Consider the following 25,435-nt stretch of genomic DNA (forward strand, 5'->3'; position numbering starts at 1 on the left):
GCGATAATTTGACATTTTCGCGTTCTGCAGAAAGTGCGAAAATGTCAAAATTTCCGCATTCCGCAGCTTAGCGATAATTTGGTTCTTGCTCGCGCTGTAAAATAATACATTCTCGCGCGTGCGCGATCGCCTTACCTGAATCCCTGCGTTCGCCGACAAGTTTTCTTGATCCGCTCGCGTTCTCCATGAGATGTTGTATTGTTTTTAGCCATTTGCGCTGTCTCGCGACAGTTCGCGCCCGCAGTGACGTCATGCGTCGCGCGATCACGTCTTTCTTCTCGCTATCATGCACCGCGAGACAACTGAAAACAAGATGGCCGCGCCCACGAGCAACCACATGGGTAAGTTGGCGAGCCGCAACCATGCAGAAAATCTCGCGAACATGCGGGAAAAAAACTTCTGCATCTTCGCGATATTTCCGCGTGTTTGCGATAATTTTTAACATTTTCGCGATAATTTGCGAAAGTGGATTTTGCAAATTCCGCCCACCCCTAGCTCTAACCCCCTTTCCTTAGTTTGAATCCCATATTTTTTAAACAAATGTCAAAGTACCCTTTTTCTTATCTCAATAAAAACTTCACAGTCCAACAATAAGTGACTCACTGAATATTTCCTACCTCTTTTACAGGGGCTCTGGTTATTGTTCTCAGCAACCTCTGTCTTTAATCCCGTACTGCACCAAACAGGCTCAATTCTCACACTCAAGCGCAGAACTTTATTCTGCAAGTGCTTATCTGTGACCTTATGAAGATATTGGAACAAATCCATGCTTTCCTGTGATGTTAAGAAATTATAAACTGAATTCTTAGTTTTAAGGTAGAAGAAATCCTCTGTCCAACTAGTTTCTGTGGCGCTTTGTCTAAGTGTACTCTTTATCTGGTTAACTGAAACCACTTCCCCTCCTTCCATACACATTTCTTGGATGTTCAAGCGCTTTGACACTCATTTCACCGGGTTCCTATTACCAGAGAATGTTTACATTATCTCCGGTAAGATTTGTTCCAACAATTTACCACCAGGGCTCCCATCTTTAAGAGACAAATAAAAGTGCAGGGCTCTGGCATCAGCCAGCACACTCCAGGCTACATTTCTCAACTCCCTCCTTACAGCTTGGATCGCAGCTAAATTAGGGAGATCAAGAAGCAGTTTTAGGGAATTACTTTCTTGTCCTTCCCATCTGACTCGCCTATCCAAAGTCAACACCTCTACTCCATATAGTGCCTGTGGGATTAGCATACCCTTTATAACTTTGCTAAGAGTCTCAAAGGTATGACTAACAAACTTATTGTCAAATCTTTTCAGCCCATTAACTACTGCAGATAGGGCAAGCTTTTGAATTACCATTTGTTTTTCCCAACTCAAATCATCTGACAAGAAAATCCCCAAATACTTATACTCTCTAACGTGCTTCAATCTTACGTTACCTAGGAACCACATGAATTTCCTTTTCTTGCTAGCTAAAAACATTGCTTTTGTCTTATGAACATTCATCATTAATTTATTTTCTAGACAGTAAGCATTTAGAGTATTTATTTTCTGTTGCAAATCTATAGGTGTAATATCCATCACCACAAGATCATCTGTGTACATGAGGCAAGTAATGTGTTTACCTTCAACCTTAGGTGAAAAACTGACTGTTGCACACAGCACCTGAGGAAGGTCTGCAGTTAGTAGACTAAACAGCAGGGGTGCTAAAATGCACCCCCCACTGCAAGTCGTTCTCAACCCGAATTTTCCTAGTCAGGTTCCCATGAATCCATAAAGATCAATCGGAACCCAGTTACTACTATGGATCTCCATTCCTAGGTCCAACAACAATGACCTAGATATCCTCCACTGCTGTAATTTGTGCCAAAGTGTATCTCAGGCCATCTTGTCAAAAACTACTCGGAAGTCACCGAATCAGCAGCAAAGGCCACCTACCAACTCCATTGACTTCCTTGAGGCTCCCCACAATGTGAAACAGTGGTCCATTGTGAAATGCTTCAGCCTAAAGTATCCTACCTCCTTTGGGATTAATCTGGTATCAAAAGCCCAAGCCACTAGATGCCTAAAGAATGTTTGGGTATAATATTTGGATGATATATCCAAAATCTAAATCAAATGGTAGTTAGCTGACAGATTAATTTTGCCCTTTTTATTAACGGGCTTCACTTTAGCTCCCTTCCAATTCTCTGGTAGGCATCCAGCTAGTGGTATCCATTAAAAAAAACTAAACATGATGGATCCCCATCTCCTTGGATCTTTTTTAAAAATCACTGATGGGAGATCATATAGACCTCCTGCCCTAGAGACTTTCATGTTATTATTTATTTCTGACTAAATTTCTGCTGACAGTGCATTAACTGCCACTTCAATATCCACCTCAGAGCTGGCCTGCACTGCCAACCTATTCTCCATGTTTCTACCCTTATACAAAGAGGAGATAAAAGCAAACCAATCCTCTTTACTTATTTGAGCCTCTGGAGAGGATTGTGAAGAGAGGCTTACAGAGTTCATTAATTGCCAGAACCATCTACTATCCTTGTCAGCCCTTGTCACTAACATTGCCTCCCAGTTTAACCTACAGAACTCTCTCTCTTTTTCTGAACACTCAAGTTCTGATAGGCAACATTCAAAGCAATCATTGCTGTTCTTAGACTGTCATCATTTGAATTTAACTTCGAGTTGCTTATGACTCCTATTTGCCACCCTTCCGCCCTCCTAACATTCATCATCGAAACAAGAGTTCCCCTTATCCCACAGACTGTTACCTTAGTGAGGACCCCTTTTGCTACCTTAAATTGAGCTATTAATTTGTTCTTTAGTCTACCATTCCAATCCAGTGCATCTTGGCCTTCTTCTAGGAAGAAGGGTTCAAAGTCGACTAAGAAAAGGACTTGCAGCGCATCGTACGCAATCTGGACTCTGGTTCTCTTGTGATAAACTACCTCCAAAACGGTTATGGCAAATTGGTGGCACATACACATTTAGCCATATATTTTGCTTTGGTTCCTCCGTATTAACATCCAGGTCGATTAAACTAGCAAGAAACTATAAGAAAGTAGATTGGATCTTTGTTATCTTTCTCCCACAGCATACTGAGATCAATGTGAGTAATCCACCCACTGATCTTCCATGTAATGAATCCCTAGCATTTTGAGCTATGGAAACAAACCCCTCTACTGCGGGGCACTCCAACAGCCAGTTTTCCTGAAGGAACAAAATGGACTAATTCTTCAAAATCTCTATGTGATGTTTCATATCTAGAAATGTTTCAAATCCATGAATCCTTCATACCAGGACTGGAACCGGCTGTAAATGCCCTGATTCCAACCAATCAATTGCTTCTACCACTCCACTGGTTCATGGAGGAAATTAACTGTTCCAAATTTAAAAAAAAGAACAGCTCTCTCTCCTCAATGGGAACTGCCCCCAAGTACTATAGTTGCTTTCCCTCTGTCGCTCATCAGGCTGCCAATGGTCAAGCCTATTCCTACTCCTAAGTTCCTGAGCTATATCATTAGTGAAGGTTATAGTAACTATCCTTTCTTGCGAACCATCATGCACCTGGTCTCTGCTTCCGGTCAGGAGGCCCGGCAAGGTAAACCTGTTTCTATTTTATCCCACTATGTTTGCATAGAAAAGGGACTAACCACATTTCCTCATTTACTTTACAGAGACAGATACCGCTTGACACCAGGGTTAAAAACGCTGCTTCCACTAAATTCTTTATTTCATTTAAAATAAACAAAACTCTAGTTAACCCTTCCCCCAGTGACCTGCTCCTCCTTGAAACCAACCAATACCATATCCCTTGTGGAGACATTCCTTAATCTTTTGATGTCTGAAAATACCTTTAATAGTTCCAACGTTTTTAGGCGCTGCTTGGCTGCCGGTCTCCTATTCATTCCAGGTTGCACCTTTAGGAATAACACAAGTTGTTTCATCTGCTTACAATCTTTTCCAACCTGAGCTGTGACAACACCCCTAGGACTTGCTAAAGATTTTCCTTTTGCAGACCCTGTACTCCAACCTATCAGGTGAGGATAAAGTCTCCCCATAGGGCCTTCAGTGTTTTTAGCATTCCTAATTGGTCTACTGTTGTTATCTTTTTTTCCCTAACAACCTCATTGTTCACTGTTATGGGTTCCTTTCTTTTCCTTCTCCCATTCCCCTTACACTTAAAGTTGGACTCTAGTTCTTTCCTCCTGAATTGCCCCTCAGTAACAAACTCTCTTACATTTTTGTGTTTTTTCTCCTATTCGGGGAGTCCCTTGGGGCTAAGAGCTTGACCAGTTGACTCGTAGGAGCTATGCCACATATCTTTAACTGATTCTCATGATTTCTCCCACCCCTTCTTACCTGGTATCTCTTTTTCCCACCGGGTCTTAGAGAGGCAACACTGCACCTAGATAGAACCCTCCCCCCACCCAAAAACACTTCATCTTCTCAAAATTAGATAGGGAGATCTTGATACAAAAATCCCACTACTTTTGACCTCCTCAGGCGGGGCATACCTTGCCTTGAGAGGTGGTCAAAAGACTGGCTTTAAAAATAGCACCCTTTACCACTTCTCCCATGGAAACCTCTTTAATTTCATCCTTTAATGATTTTGTAATGGTTTCAAGCTAATTTATGAGCCTAGCATTTCAGGACTAGGGCTTTTAGCATTCCCTGGAAGGTTACTTGCAGTAGCGAGAGAAGATTCAACATTGAAAAATCTTGAGCAAAGTCAGAAACATTTCACAGGGAATTAACCTTGTGTTCATGTTCATGGTTGGCTTGTTAGTCTTCATCCGTCCCCCTCATGAGTCCAACTGTGGATTCCGCAGAGTCCTCACTTTCAGAGAAAGGATACATTCATGCTGCAGACTGCTTACTGTTTCAGGCAACTCAGCACCCACCCCAACTCCCTACATAGGTATTAGGGACGATGAGGATCTAGGGGGTCTTTCCACAGAAGACCCCCCCCCCGGGTCCCCTCCTTCAGACTTAAGAGATCTGACAATACAATGTCCTCTACCTCTTGGCCAGAACACTCAAATGAGGAGCTTTGATAGTCTGCGTCGATCTTCTTACTCCTTGATGGAATGTCAGCATCAAGTTCCTCCGATGGGGAAACATCTCCCATCGATTGGGATTTTGCTAATGCTCCTAGGAGTGGAGACTCAGAAAAGGGGAAGTCGCACCCTCTTACACCACCATCTTTCCCTCCTAATGTGCAAGGCTCTTCCATTCTCATGATACTGTTCATGATAGTATTTTGTTTTTCATTTTCAATATGGACATCCGTATTAATTTTACTTTTGGGCAAACCAATCTCTGCCTTGTTTTGATTAGGGCCAGGCCTAAAGCCAGTGATTCTAACAAGGCCTGGGTGGTGAACTACGCTCTTTTCACGGGATTTACAGAGTTTTCAACACTCTGTGTTCTGGGAGGATGCAGAGTTCTAAAAAACTCAGCTCCGAGTAGCAGAGCAGAGTTTTGTCCTCACTCGCCAATGTCAAGTTGGCAAGCGTGAGCAAGGAAAATCCACCTCCCTGCTAGATATCGCAACACAGGCAATCGGATTTCTCATCGTGCTGGTCGCGGATGGTCACATTGAGAAACCTGCCTAGTGTCAGAAAAGAAGTAGTGTTCTCTTGTGCTGGTCATGGTATCATTTGCACTGATTTTAATCTTCTTTCATAATTTTTTGTTTGTGTACTTTACTCATATGCATCTCTGTGTAGATGCTTTATGATAAGCAGCCCTAAAGGGGCTCTTTTTTTCTATATTATTAGACATCTTTTGTCACTAGTGATGTAATAATTGTACATATACAGTTCTGCAATTCTGCTCAACAAAAAATAAAAAATGTAAATAAAAAAATAAAAAAACAAGGTACAAAATGGACCGGAGCAGTGTAGCTTTCCCTAATGTATAGAATAAGTAGTGGCCAGGTGGCAGTAGCAGGAAGAACATCACACAATTCATATACACATACTGAACAATACAGGTAGCAAACAGACTAAAAAAAGAAGGAGTGAGAGGAGTAAAATAACTACTGTGAACTCTCTGTAAATATACATAAATATACAAGAAGCACAACACACTTGCAAGAATAGGACAAACCTCTAATAAAATTACCATATATTCATGTACTCACATAGGATGATGAAACTCATCAACCTAGTGTGATATGATTCATTAATGGGTTCCACATCTAGCACTGTAAACATCCAACAGTACTACTGTTTACTGGCTGTAAAGACTTCTAGTTATGAGTTTCCTAGTTTTGGAAAGGTTATGTTCCTTATGTCGACATGTATGTTCTCCCTTTGTTAAACTCTCAGTCCTATATTAAAATTGTATAAATTGTGTATACATATATATAAAATACCACACAATAAAACATAGAGGGAAGAACAACAGACCCTGTTTTTCGTATCCATAAGCATGTTTTGGGCATGAATATTGCTGTAATGGGGACAGAAATGTTCTCAGGACTACAGGCATCTCACATCAGATTTGGTGAAATAGTCCTTGTTCATATGACATGGAATGCAAGAGCATTCTATACATCCTTTTTCCTTCATATTTAGTGGAAACAACTTCATTCAGCAGTTGATGCACCTATTTTTCATTTAACAGGTACACCTTGGGCAGAAACAGTCCTCCTTCAAAATGGACCGGAGCAGTGTAGCTTTCCCTAATGTATAGAATAAGTAGTGGCCAGGTGGCAGTAGCAGGAAGAACATCACACAATTCATATACACATACTGAACAATACAGGTAGCAAACAGACTAAAAAAAGAAGGAGTGAGAGGAGTAAAATAACTACTGTGAACTCTCTGTAAATATACATAAATATACAAGAAGCACAACACACTTGCAAGAATAGGACAAACCTCTAATAAAATTACCATATATTCATGTACTCACATAGGATGATGAAACTCATCAACCTAGTGTGATATGATTCATTAATGGGTTCCACATCTAGCACTGTAAACATCCAACAGTACTACTGTTTACTGGCTGTAAAGACTTCTAGTTATGAGTTTCCTAGTTTTGGAAAGGTTATGTTCCTTATGTCGACATGTATGTTCTCCCTTTGTTAAACTCTCAGTCCTATATTAAAATTGTATAAATTGTGTATACATATATATAAAATACCACACAATAAAACATAGAGGGAAGAACAACAGACCCTGTTTTTCGTGTCCATAAGCATGTTTTGGGCATGAATATTGCTGTAATGGGGACAGAAATGTTCTCAGGACTACAGGCATCTCACATCAGATTTGGTGAAATAGTCCTTGTTCATATGACATGGAATGCAAGAGCATTCTATACATCCTTTTTCCTTCATATTTAGTGGAAACAACTTCATTCAGCAGTTGATGCACCTATTTTTCATTTAACAGGTACACCTTGGGCAGAAACAGTCCTCCTTCAGAAGGCAGGTTCAGCTAGGGCAGACGCAGCACAAACATTTCCAATCACATGCATTTCAGGCAGCAGCAGAGCTAGCTTTGCTTTATCACAGACCAGGTAAAGCATGCCAGTAGCAAAGCAAGCTTTCCACTCTCACACAAGGTAGCAAGTGCGATCTTCCATTCCCATTGGACCAGATTTAGCAAAGCAAACAAATGCAAGCTTTCATCGCTCACAGAAACATATCCATTTGAAGGCATTAGTGGAAAAAAGGTTAGAACAGGGGTCTCCAAGGGTTAGAGTAGTGAGATCTACTTCTGATCCCGGAAAACCGTCTTGAGCTACTGCCTTATGTATGGATTGAAGAACAGTACAAAAATAACAGACCACTTAAACATTGTCCCTAGATCCCCCATTAATGCTGTAATCAACACACACCATTAATGGCAGAAGAGATGTATCGGGAAAGGTTTATCTGTGTGTTCCCCAAGGACCAGTTACATCTCTTTACACTCCTTTATGAAACCTTTGAGATTTGAGTGTCTCCCTTGGGTTTGTGGCCCCTTGATCTTGCAATGCACGGGATGTCACTACTCTCATTATAAGAGATAAGCTCGAAAGGCTTTGATTATCTGTCCAATTGCCTTAAAGTCTATTGGTTGATGTCCAGAAATTGGCTCTGCCTTAATGATACCAATTAAGATTAGGTATATGCAAACTTCATAGTGCTCTAGCAATAAAGATATTACTGCATCCACCCTGTTAGACCTGGCATCCTGGGTGTGGTTCCCCAGTCTTTTTGCCTCTACCGCCTGTATATTTTATGTCATACTGGACTTTGTTTTTGCTGGTTTATGTACTCTGGGCACTTTAGCATTGCCAATCAGTACTAAAGTGCAAGTGCTCCTTGTGCATATATGAAATCTGATTGGTTATCAATTATTGGCTTATTTGATTTACTGGTAAGCCCTAGTAAAGTGCACTATATGTGCCCAGGGCCTGTAAATCAAAGGCTACTAGGAGGCCTGCAGCACTAGATGTGCCACCTACATGAGAAGCCCTGTAAAACTTGTCTCAGAACTGTCACTGCAATATCTGTGAGTGCAGTTTTAAATTGTGTGTTTGAAAATGCCACTTTTAGAAAGAGTTTTTCTTTCTTCATGTTTTACCATCCTGTGCCTGTGCCTGCCTGTGGAATCAATGTCTGATTTAGACTGACAGTTGACTGCTTGTGCATTCACTCTGGACAGTCGCACAAAGGGATTTGTGGTGTGCCCTGCATATCCTGATCGCCCATCACCATGCTGATGGGCCTTCTTGAACTAGAGTGGTGGGAGGAGTTGTCACTGACACTTGAATAGGGCTGTGCCTGGTCTCTCCCAATGCCATCTCCACCCTCATGGAGTGTGTCTGGAGTTAATACAGGGCAAGGCAAGAACGTGTGCACTACAAAGACTACCCTTTCAAGAATGTCTACTATAAAGCCAAAAGGGATATATGTATTAGAGCAAAACCCACCGACTGTTGGAACTCTTCTGGCTCAAGTGGAGCCTCTGCCAAGGAGAAGAGCTGAAGAACTGTGAGGAGGAGTACTTCTCCTTTGTTGTGTGTTGCTTTTCTGGGTTGGCCTGCAGTTGCTGCTTCTGCTGTGGAGAGGAAAAGGACTGGAATTGCTGTGTATCCTGCTAGTGAAGTTTCTCCAAGAGCTTATGTGTGTTTGCCTCTGTTACGAAGTCTCAGGAAATTCAAAGACTTCACCTGCAACTTCCCTGAACTCCATTACTGGGAGTTCTCACCTGCCAAAAGGTGTCAATTTCAGTTTTGGGCACTTGGCAGTAGCTCCTGCTGCAAAAAGCTACAAAAGACTTGAAAATCAACACTTCGCCCTTCCAGCACCTGTTTTTCCGACACAATGCTGCCACGCAGGAAAGGTTTCCATGCACCACTGTGTGCAGCTGAAGAAATTGATGAAGCCCCCTGCCCGTGGCCAAAGAAACCATTGCAGCCTGAGTTCAGCACACAGGCTCTCCAAGTCCGAAACCCCCACACTGACTCCGACTCAGGCCCTGCGGTGTGGCTGAAAGAATTGATGCATTGTGGGACCGTATCTGAAGAAATCCACGCAACACCTGGTTGCAGCCACTGCATAAACCTCCAGCGCATCCAGATTTTCAAGCATCACACCTGTGCGTCACGTTTTCCACTACATGACCCGCACACCAGAACAGTCTTGGATTGCAATGCATTGCTTCCCCTTACAGTCCAGATTCGATGCAACACTTGTCCTGCATGCAGCAGAACTGACACATCGCCTTCCCAGGGACTCAAAAATCTATGCATTTCTGTGTTTTCTGATGCTTCCCTCCTCTGCAGCTGTTTTGTCTTTGTGGATTTTGATGCATCTAGGGTACTTTGTGTAAAATTACTGCATCCATAGAGTTCTATGGACAGAATTGCTCAAACATTCTAAAAGAGATATTTTGAGTTGTGTATGTTGTATTTTTGTAGTTTGGTCTTGTTTGGTTTAGATAAAGATTGGTCATTTTTTCTAAATTGGTGTGATGTCCGTTTGTAGTGTTTTCAATGTGTTACTGTGCATGTCAGATGAGAAACAAGAGAGGGAGGAAGAAAGAGGGGCAGAAAGTAGAGGGATAAATGAAAGGAAGATGGATGGTGCAGAAGGCATCAAGAAAGAGGAAAAAGGGAGAGGATGGATGAAGAAAGAAAGGAGAGATTGAAGGTAGAAAAAAGAAATGAAAGAACGGAAAACATAAATGAAGGGAGAAAGGAATGAAAAAATTACAAAGGAGAGAAAACAAAGGAAAGAAAAAACAAAGCAGAAAATGGGGAAGAGAAAGAAAGATCAAAGACAAGATTAGAAAGACAGAAAAGAAGGAACAATGTTGAGATGGAAACAAATAGCAAAGAGGAAGATCGAAAGAAAGAAAGAAACAAACAAAAACTAAAAAAAGAGTAACCATAAGAGCAAGTGTGAGAAGGAATCAGAATGTGAGTACTATAAACAGAAAGTGTAAAAAGGAAAGAAAGAAAGAAAAAGAAAAGAGTGAGAGAAAAAGAAAGAAAATGAGGGGGTGAAAAGAAAGAGAAAACATAAGTAGTGAGGAAAAAGAAAATACAGACAAAAAAATACTGATAATGAAAAGTAAAAAGTGAAAAACAAACAGAAAGAACTAAAGAAAGAGAACAAAGAAAGATTTAAATGTTAATTACTGATAATGACTTTAAGGAATTAAAGTTTTCATGAATGCAATCTTTTTTTAGAGTAAAGGTTTGCTCTCATGTGAAGCATTTACATATTGTTTATTTAAGGCTTCTTATGAAGCAGCAGCCATGCACATCACCTTTCTGGGCCTCACAGCTGTATATTCTAAACTAGCCTGACAGCAAAGGAGCTACTCCAGGGTAGTGTTCGATTTACTTGTAGCTTACGATCGACCTGTTGGAGACTCCTGCATTAGAGACAGGTCTCTGGGGTGGTTGCTTAACTTACTGAGCAGAATGCATAGCTGGATAAGTGAGTAACTATGTAATTTCTGACACCATTCTCTCTTAGGTGGTATTCCACATCAGCATTCTTAAAGTCCTACATGTTGCACATATTGGCAAGTAGCCTTTACCTCATAGGTCACTGTTATTTAGAGCACCCAAGCAACAGCCTAAGTAACCATTCTCTATACAGGCGCACTGGGGGCAACCTCTTTGAAAAGGTATGAGGAGCTGTGCAATCCCAGCCTCTGTGCTCCACCTGTTGAAATTATTGAGGGCTGATGGAGCATGATTATTTTAAGAATGATTTTGCTAGGTCAAATCCTGCTCATTGCGTGTGAATTACTAAAACATACTTAAAAAGACATGACTAACATTGTGTCTCGTTGAACACTGAGAGTTTTTAAAACTGCATCTCAAAAGCATGCAGAAGGGTTGCAAACTGGTGAAACTGAGAGATTTATGACAGAGAGATAAAAAACTATGAATGTGTTGTGATAATAATGTGAAAAGTAATAATGTAGTCTGTGGTTTTTAGCAAAATATGATTTGAAAGGATTATTTTAATGAAAATGTTTCTGCTATGTATTCTTTACAAGTAAATTTGAAACTACACGGAGAATTTGCTTGTTCATTAACTAAATATATTAGATTGCGTTTGTGAAATAATGAAAAAAAATGTTATTATACTATTTCCAAATGCATTTACCTCTCACAAATGTTTTAACATTAGCACATTTTCCTTGGAAAATGCTAATTATGTCTGGTTAAACATGTATGTCTCCAAATGCATTATGACTTTCTATTGTAGGCATTAGAGAAATGTATTTTGTCCTTAATTATTTCCTTCAAATATTAATAAAATGCTGACTTGATTGCTCTAGTTACAAGTATTATCATTGGAGTTTCTTTCTTACAGACTTAATATCCTCGCTCTATGAATAAATGTTTTAACCATTGCTGCAAGCAAACTCGGAAGCAAGAGTTTGGACATGTTAAGTTGCAAGAGTGCTTCCTATTTCCAAGGTGAAAATAGTGATTGTTCGTTCTTAGAAAACTGTAGACAAGGAACAAAGATATTACATGTAGGTTCCGGACGATTTGGACTAGAAAATGATCATTCATGATCACACCATGGATCTCAACCAATAGAAAACCTTGCAAAACTGTGTCAAAGTTACTTTGTGGGATGGAATTGTGAACATTTCGAGGTATAAATACTTGGTGGGAAAAGAACGTGTGTGGCTATTTTCCATTCAAATCTTGGGCGAGACATGCTGTCTGTCTGTATTCTGACTATCTTGAACTGAACTCTCCTGATTTCCCTCTGCACTTCATTAGCTGATGGAGTTATGCAGGCTATACCTTTCGGCTGAAAGTTTGACTGTTCTGACTATTGCACGCTGTGCTTTAGTTCATCTTGCGTCTTTGTCTTGATAATCTACAACTGAACTTTGGTTCGTATGATTCTCGAGTTGCATACTGAAATTGTAATTCATATTCTTTCTTTCTCTTTCTCTTTACCCTCACACCAGTTGCTTGATTTATGATTAATTTACTTTGAACTGTGATTGTATTGTGATTTTACCTGTTTTAAATGATTCTAATGTATTTTATTGTGAATTGCATTGACCATTCATCTTAAAGTTAGATACAATTACCTTAATATTTATTCAGAGTTTGTCATTTATTTATTTTTATGATATCATTGATAAGATATGGTTATTGATTATTGTTGTTAGATAGGCATTTCTTCATTACAGGTCCTCATGAAGAAATGGCTTCCATCTCTAATTATATGAGTCCCTATTAGCTCTTACAAAGATCTATCGGAGGACCTCATGATTTGTAAGTGGTTATAGAGTTTTTATGGTACCAAACTCTGTGATGTTATGGATTACATAATGGAGGTTTGAGTCTATGGTATGGCGGGTAACTCGTGTCTTTGCCCACAAATTTACACCGCTGCCGCTGGATCAGGGCAATTAGTGCAACAGAGCTATCTCATTGGCAACCGAATTCTATAACACAGGCCCGCTTGGCTGAGTCTTTACATGTGGTTCACACTTCAGGGTAGCACATTACTAATTTGAAAGTGTAAAGTCAAAATTGGAACATTTCTGGCTCCAATAATTAGGCCCACTGCTCAGCCTGAGTTCGAACGTCTTTACTTTATAACACCAGCTAAACACCAGCTACTCAAATGATGCAGAGATGCATGCTTTCCTACGTGGAGCCTATATGTGTTAATTACAGATGCTTCTTTGGAACGGAGGTGAGAGGCGTGTCATGTCATAGACTCCATGCGGTTTCCTGGATACACTTGTGTGAAACCGGTAGAGGTGCAATGTGTCAGAGAAGTAGAACATGGCACAGCCTGTAACTGCCCGTGCACGCGAGAGGGCAACCTTGCTCTCCCACACCCTTGTGACTCGTCTTAAAGGTACACAGCTTTCTACATTTGTAAGCAAATCTTAAGAAAGTGAGGTTTTTGGAACTGGGACTTAAATGTATGCATCTTAAGACCTTTTTTTTCACTCACCCAGCATTCACTTTTGGGACACAGGTTTGAATCTATTATACAGCTGGTGTTTCAGGCTAAATTATTCCTTTTTCCCCGGGTTCTGGTCCTTATCTGTGGGATCGCTACTATTACTGATTAGTACCCATGAAAGACTTGGTAAAACATGTATATATTTGGTGATAAACCTACATTTAGCCTCTGTTGCTTCTCAGAAGTATAGTCTATTTTGTTGAAAATGAGTGACTTTAATTGTTAAGTAAACATTCATAAAGAAAGCGAAGATCTGTAGCATCATAAGCGAAAGGGGAATGCGCTGCTCACTATCATGTTATCGTTCTGAAAATATCAGTGACGACCACTGTCCCCCTGCCAGCTCTCCTCTCTTAGGCAGAGGGCAAAGGGACAAGAAAACGTGTATGCATTGTAACTGTGGAAAAGAAGCAATAATTGGGCAATTTTGCCATAAATCACACAAGATCGCCCAGTAGATAAACATGTGCTACTTGATCAAAGAGAAATAAAAACGTGATGGGTGGGTTGCGAGAATTAATCTCAGCCACTCATAATTACTATGAGCCGTTTTCCTATCTACCCTGTGCAATTCAGTCTCCCCCCAACACTCAGCCCCTTCCATAGGGATAGCATAGCCCGAAGTGTTAGATCGCCTATCTTTGTAGGTAAACAAAAGCCATCAAGAAATGTCCAAGCTTTTTTCGAAACTCATTAATGGGTGCATACTGAGTTCGTCCTCCAAGTGAAATTTTGGACCCGCAGCTGGCGATGCCAATAGATACCAGTCACATTTGAGTAGAGGTCGGGGAGCCACGGAAAGCTCGAGCCTAGCTCGAGCTAGATGCCTAGTTCTGACTCAGCTCGAGGTTTTCTTGAACCCTCAAGCGCAAAACGAGCCAAGCATTCATATGGCTTCTGCCTGATACCCAACGCTTTAGCCTAATGGAACAGGAAATGAAGAAAAAAAACTAACCTTTGGTGTAAAACATACTAGAGAAAGAAATACCCATCTCGCGGCTGAATGGCACAATGTGAAATTAGAAAACCTCCGATTTTTCCCAGCTTCCCCACTTGACCAAAATGTGAAATCCTAAGCAAATACTGTATTTCCTCCTGTTGGCTTATTTTCCACATTGCTCTTGAAAGCACTCTGAAAAAAATGTGAGTTCCTATTCAAGGGCCTCCCTTGTGTTTTGAATTAAATAAATGATATTGTTGTAATATACATGAATCTAGGGCATGTAAAAGTGCACATTTCAACTGACTTGCCTCTTAATTAACTAATGGCATATTTGTCATGGTGGGGGTGGGAGAGAACGCCACTTTTAATAAATGCCTCTCAACGCAGTGCTATAATCTGATGTACTAAGTTGAGAAGCTTCTCCTTCTTAAGGAAATATGTTCTTTAATTTTTGAAGAGCCTTTATCATATTTTATACGGTGTTTGTTGGACAGTTTACATGCCAGACATTTTCTGGGCTCGGCTCGTGCATGGGCTCTTATAGCCTAGTCAGACCCTCCAATCAGCTCTGGCTCATCTCTTCCTGTTAATTTATTGGCTCTCCACCTCTGTCTTTGAGATGTCCCACTGAGGGTGTTTCACTGATGACCAGCTTTGGGCAAAAGGCACACTCAAAAGAGGCGAGGCCAGGGAGAGATTCGTTCAAATGAAACCTCTGGAGTTGTCCTGAGCATGTATAAAACTTTCAGAGTACTGTCTTAATTGAGGTTCTTACCTTCAAGTTACAATCTGTGTGTGCATTATCACTTTTTATAGTGGTACGCTCATCAGAGCACTTCTAATGCAAGTGTGACAACCACAGTGGTAAAGGCACACGCTGCATAGAAGCGCACAACATTTTTAAATATTTTCAGGCAAATGTTTTTAGAAGATTATGAAAAACCCATCTAAATTACAGATTCAAAACCATGGCTACAAGAGTTTTAAATATATTGAAAAGTAACAACCTAGGCAATTCTCATGAATAGTGACATATGCTAATTCTGTATCTAATAGTCAGAGCAACTCAAACAGTGAAACAAATATGGAAAATATTGTTGTTTTTAATTATAATTGGTTTGTACATTCATAAATAAAACACAATTTTATTATGCATAAACATGTGATAAAATCATTACAATCATTAAAATAAATTGTTATCTACACAAGGGTGAGAAGTAAACAATGCTGTGGCACAACTGTATACTTTTACAAGAGTTTCAAATGCAAACAGTACTGGCAAGTAGCCCTCGCTTCATATTTGCAGAAGATAAATTATCCTGAACACTTGGGCTCTTCTCACAAACATTTTTGACAGGCAACATTTCATGTCCTTAGTGGTAAGTTAAAGAGGTGGTTCCTTCAACCCCTTTTACCACTGTATTATGGAAACGGGTTCTGGAGTTGGTAATGTGTGATAAAATTGCACGCATATTGAGTGGGTTTTGCTTTGGTTGTGATGTAGTACAAAAGGGGGTGGTGATGGACGGAGCATCAGAACCAATCAAACACTCACACCCAGTCAACAGATCTGGGTTTAATCCATCACCGTTCTTTAGCCCACTCTGCCACCCCAGTTCAAACATGGCCATATGCAAATCAGTCTGACCCTGTGCCTCATGGGAACAGTCCAGCCCGAACTGCCAAGCCATGTCTTCCCTGGACCGGAAACAAGCTTCCTAGAACCGGTTTCTGGCATTTCAGCCGTCTTCAGCCAGGCTTGCTTGAATCCAGTGGCAAAGTGAGCAAGGGACTCAACTTCTGAGCATACCCTGCCAATTTATGGCGAACAAAGCGGTACAAAAGGGGGTGGTGATGGATGGAGCATCAGAACCAATCAAACACTCACACCCAGTCAACAGATCTGGGTTTAATCCATCACCGTTCTTTAGCCCACTCTGCCACCCCAGTTCAGACATGGCCATATGCAAATCAGTCTGACCCTGTGCCTCATGGGAACAGTCCAGCCTGAACTGCCAAGCCATGTCTTCCCTGGACCGTAAACAAGCTTCCTAGGACCGGTTTCTGGCATTTCAGCCGCCTTCAGCCAGGCTTGCTTGAATCCAGTGGCAAAGTGAGCAAGGGACTCAACTTCTGAGCATACGGGCGGAGGCGTTTTGGATGCGTTGCATTTGTCGCCGGTGTTTGGCCGGGATTCCTGCGTAGAGAGCGTTGCCGTAGTCCAGCCTGCTGCTGACGAGGACCTGTGTCACTGTTCTTCTTGTTTCGGTGGGGATCCTCTTGTAGATCCTGCTGAGCATGCGGAGGTTGTTGTAGCTGGAGGAGGTGACGGCGTTGACCTGTTTCGACATGGAGAGGGAGGAGTCGAGGATGATTCCTAGGTTGCGTGCGTGATCAGTGGGTGTTGGTGCTGTTCCCAACATGGTCGGCCACCAGGAGTTGCCCCAGGCTGAGGGGGTCGGTCCGAGGATGAGGATCTCCATCTTGTCTGAGTTCAGCTTCAGTCGGCTGCTCCTCATCCATTCGGCGACGTCCTTCATTCCCTCGTGGAGGTTGGTTTTGGCGGTGTGCGGGTCCTTGGTGAGGGAGAGGATGAGCTGGGTGTCGTTGGCATAGGAGATGATGTTGAGGTCGTGCTGGCGGGCCACTTGTGCGAGGGGGGCCATGTAGACATAGAACAGCGTCGGGCTGAGGGATGAGCCCTGGGGTATGCCGCAGATGATGTCGGTGTCTTCGGATCAGAAGGGTGGGAGTCCGACGCTCTGGGTTCTGCCTGGTGAGGAAGGACGTGGTCCAGTCGAGTGCTTTCTCTTGGATTCCAGCTTCTTGGAGGCGTGTCTTTAGTGTGTGGTGGCAGACCGTGACGAAGGCAGCTGACAGGTCCAGGAGGATGAGGGCTGATGTTTCGCCGTTGTCTAGTTGGTGCCTGATGTCGTCTGTGGCGGCTATGAGGGCTGTCTCGGTGCTGTGGTTTCTTCTGAATCCAGACTAAGATGGGTCTAAGATGTTGTCCTCGAGGTGGCGGGTCACTTGCATGTTGACAATTTTCTCGATGACCTTCGCCGGGAACGGGAGCAGGGAGATGGGCCGGAAGTTCTTGAGGTCCTTGGGATCCGCCTTGGGCTTCTTGAGAAGGGCGTTGATTTCGGCGTGCTTCCAGCTTTCCGGGAAAGTAGCTGTCTCGAAGGAGATGTTGATGACCTTCCGTAGTTGGGGTGCGATGGCTGCATCTGCTTTGTTGAATACGTGGTGTGGGCAGGAGTCTGATGGTGATCCTGAGTGAATGGAGTTCATGATCTTGCGTGTCTCGTCGTTGTTGACGTTGGTCCAGGAGGTTAGGCTGTTGATGCGGGTGGTGTTCGTCGGGTGGGTGGGGACTGACGTTGTTGGGGTGGTCGAGGTGTTGAAGCTGTCATGGATGTCAGTGATCTTGCGGTGGAGGAAGGTGGCCAGCGAGTCGCACAGTTCTTGTGAGGGTGGGATGTTGTTGGCGTTGGTGCTGGAGTTGGAGAGTTCCTTAATGATGCTGAAGAGCTCTTTGCTGTCGTGTGCATTGTTGTCCAGGCGGGCTTTGAAGGAAGATCTCTTGGCTAATCTGATGAGGTGGTGAGGTCCGTGGAGGCGAGGGTGTGGGTGCTGGCGGGGTCGGCAATGGAGTCGCTGAACTGTGCTCAGGGTCCGGGGGGTCTGTAGACGAGTTTTCCTCTGAGGATGGTGTTGGGGTCGGTGTGGATCCGGAAGTGCAGGTGTTCGGCGGTGTTGAGGGTGTCATCTGAGTGGGTGGAGACCTTGAGGGTGGACTTGTGGATGATGGCTATTCCTCCTCCGCTTCCGTTGGTGCGGTCCCTGCGGGTGATCTTGTAGCCGCCTGGGATGACTATGGCGATGTCGGGCGCCGAGAAGTCGTTCCACCAGGTCTCGGTCAAGAAGGCAACGTCAGGGGCGGAGGAGTCGAGCAGGTCCCAGAGCTTGACTGCATGTTTGCGTGTAGAGCAAGTGTTCAGGAGAATGCAGCAGAGGTGGCTGGGCCCGGTCCTTGGAGGTTTGGTTGCTCTGTCGCAGGTGAAGCTGCAGGGTCCGTGGATGCATTTCGGGGTGGCCTAGAAGCAGCTGTGGTTTCGGCTGGTGTTGAGTGCGTGGAGAGTGCTAGCGTCGTAGCGGAGTCTGGCGATATGGCGTTCGCGGGGTCAGGGGTTCTGGCGTTGGGCGCGGTCCAGGCACGGACGGGCGCAGACGGGCTTGCCTCTGGCACGCCTCTGGCGTGCCAGCGGCGAGGCCGCCATTTAAGGCAGGGAGGGAGGGAGGAGCAGCTTGGAGGCGGGAGCGGGGCGGTGAATGGATGGCGAGGGGGTGGGGCAATTTTGGGGGCAATTGTAATAGTATGGGGTTTGGGATGAATGAGAGTGAAGGTAAGGGATATATTGAGAGAGTTATAGTAGAATGAGGCGAGAGAGTAGGAAAGAGTGGAGGTCGAGGATATATTGCGAGAGATATGTGGTGAGATATAGGGTAGTACATTGGATATCCTGAATTAGAAGCAAAGTAATAAATATAAAGATACCTGAGTATTTGGAAGGTATACATAAATATATGTAAGGAAGGTAATATATGCAGATTAAAGTTGCATTTCATAAACTCAGACTTTTAAGTGTTGTTCTACTTTAAATTAATGTGATTGTTTTTATTTTTTGTAATTCAATAGTGATGCAATTGTAGATAAATAGTTATGATAAATGATTTACTTATTTATGCAGCCAATTTATATACATGTTAATCATAGAATAATGTAACTATAGGTAATATGTGCATTCTTTAAGCAGAACCAGTGAATATCTATATCTTTAAAAACATAATTATTATACACGTTTATACAAAGCAATACACATATGTAGGTACACATTTATAGTCCAAATAAATACTTATATACAGAGGGATATGCTGTACAGTTAAGTTTGACTATGGTGGTTATGTGGGGAAGAACCAATTCTTGAGTAGTCTTCCGAAGATAAGGTGGTTATCCGTGGATCTTATGTTTGAGGGTAATGAGTTCCATAGTTTGGATGCTTGAACAAAGAAGGATGTACAACCCATGGTTCTTACCTGTACGGTGGGATTTTTGAGCCAAGGTGCCAATCTAGAGTGGTCATTCCTTTGCTGAATGTATTTTGTGAGTTTATTCCTGACGAAGAGTGGTCCTGTTCAATGTATTGCTTTGTGGGTGATACAAAGCAGCTTGAATGTGGATCTTCTGGCAACCGGCAAACAATGTAGGGCTTTCAAGGCAGGTGAGATGTTGACTTGTGGCTCTATATGTACGAGTAATCTGGCAGCCAAGTTTTGAATCTGTTGTAGTCTTTTCATAATTGTTAAAGGTTATCCGTGGTAGAGGCTATTGTTGTAATCGAGTTTAGACAGAATGATAGAGATGCTAGCCTGGACCTTGTGTGGAAATTCCAGGTGGGGGAAGATGCGTCTCAGAGTTTTTATAGTAACAAAGCTTGATCTTGCTAGTTTGTCCACTTGGGCATTCATTGATAGCTCAGAGTCTATGGTAATTCTGAGGTTTCTTACCTCCTTTGAAACTTTATGCGGTGTTCCCAGACCATCAGGTCATTCGGGGAGTGGGTCATAATTTTCCCAATTGTCACATGTGGGTATTTCTGTTTTGGAAGTATTCAATTTGAGATGGCTCCATGTCATCCATTGATCCACGGCTCTGACCCATCTGAAAATTGGTGAGTTTCCAATGTTTTTGGGGCATTCAAGTTGAAGGAGTATATGTGTGTCATCTGCACGGTTGTAGCACGTGAGGTGAAAATGATTGATCAATGCCGGTAGTGACTTCATGTAGAAGTCGAGAAACATGGGTGAGATGATAAAGCCTTGAGGTACCCCTGCTTTTGTGAAGTATGGTTTGGAAGAGAAAGGAAGATATGGATGACAATGGTTCAGATGGGAAGGTAGGATGTGATCCAGTCTAGAGCAGTCCCCTCTATGTCGGCTTCGTAGAGTCTTTGTATCAGAGTGTCATGGTCAACCAAGTCAAAGGCAGACTAGAGGTCAAAGAGAAGCAACACAACAACCCTGTTGAGGTTTCCTGGGTTCTTAAGGTCATCCCAGAGGGCAACGAGTGCAGACTCTGTGCCTCTTCCTGGACGGAAGCCCTGTTTTGAAGTCTGAAAGTATGACACTATCTTTAATGTATTGTGACATCTGGGCGAATGCTGCTTTTTCCATCAGTTGGAAGAGAAAAGGTCTATTTGTAATCGGTCTGTAGTTGTCGGGATTCAGTAGGTCCAGGTTTGTTTTATTTAGTAATAGGAGCATGTATGATGTTTTTAGTTCTCCTGGAACATTCCTGTAGTTAAGGCATTGTTGATGATTTTTCTTACTGGTGTGACAGCAGAGGTTGTTAGAAGAATTATCTAGAAGGTTTGTGGTGGACACAGGTCAGAAGGGCTGCCAGCAGGACTGCTTGCATTAACCAGGTCCATAAATTCACTATGTGAAATTTGTTCGAAGTAATGGAGAGGCTGGGTTAGAGAATTTGTGGATTGTTGTTTTGGAAAATGGTCGGTGCTAGTGCTTTTTTCTTTGTTTTAAATATGAGTCCAATGGTTCTGCTTTGGCCATGTAATGATTTGCAAGTCTGTCTGTGAAATCTTGAGTAATGGCATGAGCTCCTTCTAGGCAATTTGTTTACGAAATTCAGTGAGAATTTTATAGAATTCTTTATTTGCACATTTAGCATTTTGAATTTTGTCTGATAGTTGACTTGTATAATCTGTTAAGTTTCTGTAAGCAAAGTTTGTCTTCATTGGTGTTTGTAGTGAGCCAGGCACCTGCAGCTTTCTAATTTGTTGTTTTATCTCTTTTATCTCTGCAATTCTCCAAGGTGCCTGTTTTCTTTTGGTTTGTTGTGTAATTTCTAGTGGTATTAGGATCTCAAAAGCTTCATGTAGCCACTCATATAGTTTTTGAAACAATTTATTGTGTCTAGACCTGTACTGGATGTTAGCTGTGTTTCTAAGTGTTCCAAATTGAAAGCCTCATTTATGAGGTTTTGCAGTAGGGCAGCACTGCAGGCCTTCCTGCTTCACTGACCTACGGCAAAAGAAAAGGGTAGGAATGTGCCGTATCTGTCAGATAGGGCGCATTCCTGTTCTTTTCCCCTGCAATGGCACCCAATGGGGTGCAGTGCGCCAATGCAGGCACCTTTGCACCATGGTGCAAGGGTGCCTGCATTGCGGGGATGAATATTTTTGTGCAGGAACAATCACAAGAGGCTTGTGGAGAATGCAGCACACATAGAAAATTGAGGCGAAATACAAAATAATCTCCTCATTGTGCCTCCCTTACACCTCCCCTGGGTAGTGGTAAGTTTTTCGCGTGCCTCAGATTTTCGATTTCTCATAAATCTGGGGCAGTGCTGGTTGGAGGGATAGCTTGGGGATTTGCCTTTATGTTTTTGTTCTTTGTCTAGTTCTTCATGACACCAGACATGACCTGTTCATGTCATTCATTCTTCGGCAAAACATCAAAGAGGAGACAGTACTCTCCACACACAGATCTAACACATGGGCCCAAGGGCACCCAGGAGAAGCAATCAATACCCCTCAATTACTAACATCTACGGCGTCATCCAACACTGACGGGGAGTCCTTGCGCGTCCTCTCCTGGAAGGTTAGTGGGCTCCTGGATCGGGTGAAGCATATCGCAGTCCTGAGGTCTTTGCAGCTCTCTGTCCCTAGCGCCCTCATGCTGCAGGAAAACCACCTTCTAGGCAATCACTGACCATTCCTTTCCTGGCAAGGATACAATAGGGTTTACCATGTGGGATTGACCCGGGGTTCGGGTGTAGTAGCTTTCATTCTCTGCCGTTCCTTTCCTTTTATATTCACCCAGGATATCAAAGACCTCCAAGGATGCTTACTGGCCCTCACAGGGAAGATGGGGGGAATATACCCTACACCTGCTTAAGGTCTAAATACCCCCAGCACTCTTGAGGCATCCTTCTGGGACCTCGCAGCCCTGCTGTCATCTCTCCCCCAGAGACTAACAGTGATCGGTGGGGACTTCAACTCAGTCATACACCCGACTAGCGATGCTTCCGGTGTCCCCTCCCATCTTCGGTGCTCAGGCCCCAAGCGTCTCTCGGAATGGGCCTCCCAGCTTGGGATCTGTGATGAATAGAGAACATGGAATCCCCGTCTCCCCCAATACACTCATACATCCGCCGCCCACCACACCCACTCACGCATTGACTGGATGTTTATGCCCATCCCTGATTGTCGCTTGGTGGCAAACATCCAAACACTGGCCTGGAGAATTTCCGATCATTCGCCACAACTTCTGTGCCTAGTGGGACCCGGTGGGGCTCTCTGCCCCATCTGGCGACTTAACGCCTGGTTTCTTCAACAGAAAGACTGCAAAAAAGGCACTGGAGGAGGAGCACAGGCAATACTTCCAATGTAATGAGGGTATGGTCGAGTCACCTGGTACATTATGGGCAGCCGGCAAGGCCACTCTCAGAGGCATCGCCAAGGGATATATCAAAGTGATGCACTGTTCCCGGGAAGAGCACTTCACCCACCTGGAAGCCCGCATGCTCTGACTGGAGCACACCATGGGTGTATCTGAGGGAGACACTGAGTCCCACCAACTAGAGCTCATATGTGAAGAAATTCACCATGTTTCCCTAGAATAGGCAAAGCAAACGTGGAGATCTTCCACAACCCATGTCTACGGATTGGGTGATAAAAATGGTAATCTCCTGTACTGGTTAGCATCTCGCCCCTTAACTAATTGGATAATTCCAGAAGATGGGGAAACAGAGGGGTGCACTCAGCAGGTGTCCAAGGCAACAGCGCAGACATTTGCTGTATATTACAAGTGCCTTTATTCCACAGCCCTGACCCAAAACACAGGGGTCAGTTCCGACTTCCTGGGAGACGCCCTCTCCTGCGGATGTCAGAAGCCGACACCCAGATTCTGGACCAAGCCATCTCGTGAGAAGAAATAGACCAGGTCATATCGGTGATAGCAACAGGGAAAACCTCAGGCCCGGATGGTTACCTGGTGAGTACTATTTGGCATTCAAGGGGATCCTGACACCACCACTACAGGCACTCTACATGGCGGTGGTGGAGTGAGGAAGCTTCCCACAAGACATCGATGTGGCCACTTTCTGCTTGGACTACCGTCCGATCTCACTCATTAACACTGAACTCAAAATCAATGCCACAATCACCACCGCCCACCTCAAACATGTACTTGCCACCTTAATGCATCCTGACCAATGTGGATTTATGCCTTGCCGCAGTACGAGGCACTGCCTAAGACATCTGCATGTGGCACTGGCACATCAGCATCTCCTCCACCATATCTGGCTCCGCTATTGATACACTTTGAGAAGGCTTTGGATACAGTGGATTGGGGTTACATGGAGGTTGTGCTGGTCTGGGCAGGCTTTGGCCCATATTTTAGGGGGCTTGTGCGAGTCTTGGTCAATGGTGTTCTCTCAGAGGACTTCCCGATATGTCGGGGAACGATACCGGGCTGTCCCCTGTCTCCCCTGCTTTTCGCTATAGAGATAGTGCCGCTAGCCCAACTCATCAGATGTGATGCATCAATCCAGGGGTGGTGCTGGAGCACCTCCCTTGAAGAGCGTATCGCCCTCTATGCAGAAAATGTTCTCTTATTCATGGCAGACCCTGATTGTATGGACCTGCTGTCTTCGAATCCTACAACTCTTCAGGGAAGAGTCAGGTCTAAGACTCAATCCCGCCAAGACAGTTCTGGTTCCCCTATACACTTTACAGGAATGCATAGAGTGGCAAACAACCAACCCCATTAGACACCTCAGTTTTTGATACCTGGGGATCTGGATAGCAATCCATCCAGAACTCACTTGTTCCCTCAACCTGACCCCATTAATAAAGAAGACCAAAGATGATCTGCAGAAGTGGCAGGCCCTCTCACTGAACCCCATGGGGAAAACTGCCTTGTACATAATGATGATACTCCCTCACTTCCTCTATATACTGCAGAATCTTCTGCTCCATCACCTGCGCCAATGGTTTCACACCCTAAACAAACTAACAACATCATTCCTTTGGGGCAACTCAAGACTGAGGGTGGCATTGACTCACTGTCAAAAGGTTCCATATGACGGTGGGATGGGAATGACCAACCTCTTCATCTACTACGTTGCAATGCACCTCCTGGTGATTAACGACTGGTTCTCTGGGGGGTGGTGGCAGCCGTGGTCCATGCAGGTAACAGCGGTGGGGCGGTGTGGCCAGGTAAGGGGGGATTTCGAGGAACGATGCAGAGGGGACATTTATTATTTATTTCATTTTCCCTTGGCATCGTTCATCGAAATACCCCCTTAACCGGCCCACCGCCACACCGCTATTGCCTGCAGCTCGATGGTGGGACCCGGCCTATCAGCTAGGACTGGAGAACGTGGTGTTCTCACAGATCCAAGCATTACTTTATGGGTCACTAATCTCGCACACTATCCCAGGTCTCCTAGCTTGGCGTTCAGCGCTGCACTACATCCAGTAGGACATCAAACTCATGCTTCAGAAACCTTTGTGGGAAGGTACGTGGATGGGAGATGTGAAGTCATTAGAAGTGTTGCAAAAATGGAACCTTATTGGTATAACACAGATAGGAGATGTTTGGGAGGGAGGGCAAATTCTCACCTTTCAAGACCTACAGGGCCAGTACTCCCTCAACGCCACTCAATTTTATAAATACCTACAGATCTGACAGGCCATCACTCCGCTCATCCTCGCAGGTACCACTCTTCCTGAATTCAACCCCTTAGAGGCTAAAGTCCTCATGGGGGACCTGGGAAGTGGGGGCTGCCTCAGATTTGCAGGTCCCTAGTTAATAACTCCCCCACCACTCTAGATGAGTTGCACACCTGCTGGAATGGTGATTGGGTCCACTAGATGATGAACATTGGTAAGACGCCCTTATGGCCCTATGTGAATACTATCTCAGCTAGGTTAAGGCTGATC

The sequence above is a fragment of the Triturus cristatus genome, chromosome 5_2 (genome assembly GCF_964204655.1).
Source record: "Triturus cristatus chromosome 5_2, aTriCri1.1, whole genome shotgun sequence".
Classification (NCBI taxonomy): Eukaryota; Metazoa; Chordata; class Amphibia; order Caudata; family Salamandridae; genus Triturus; species Triturus cristatus.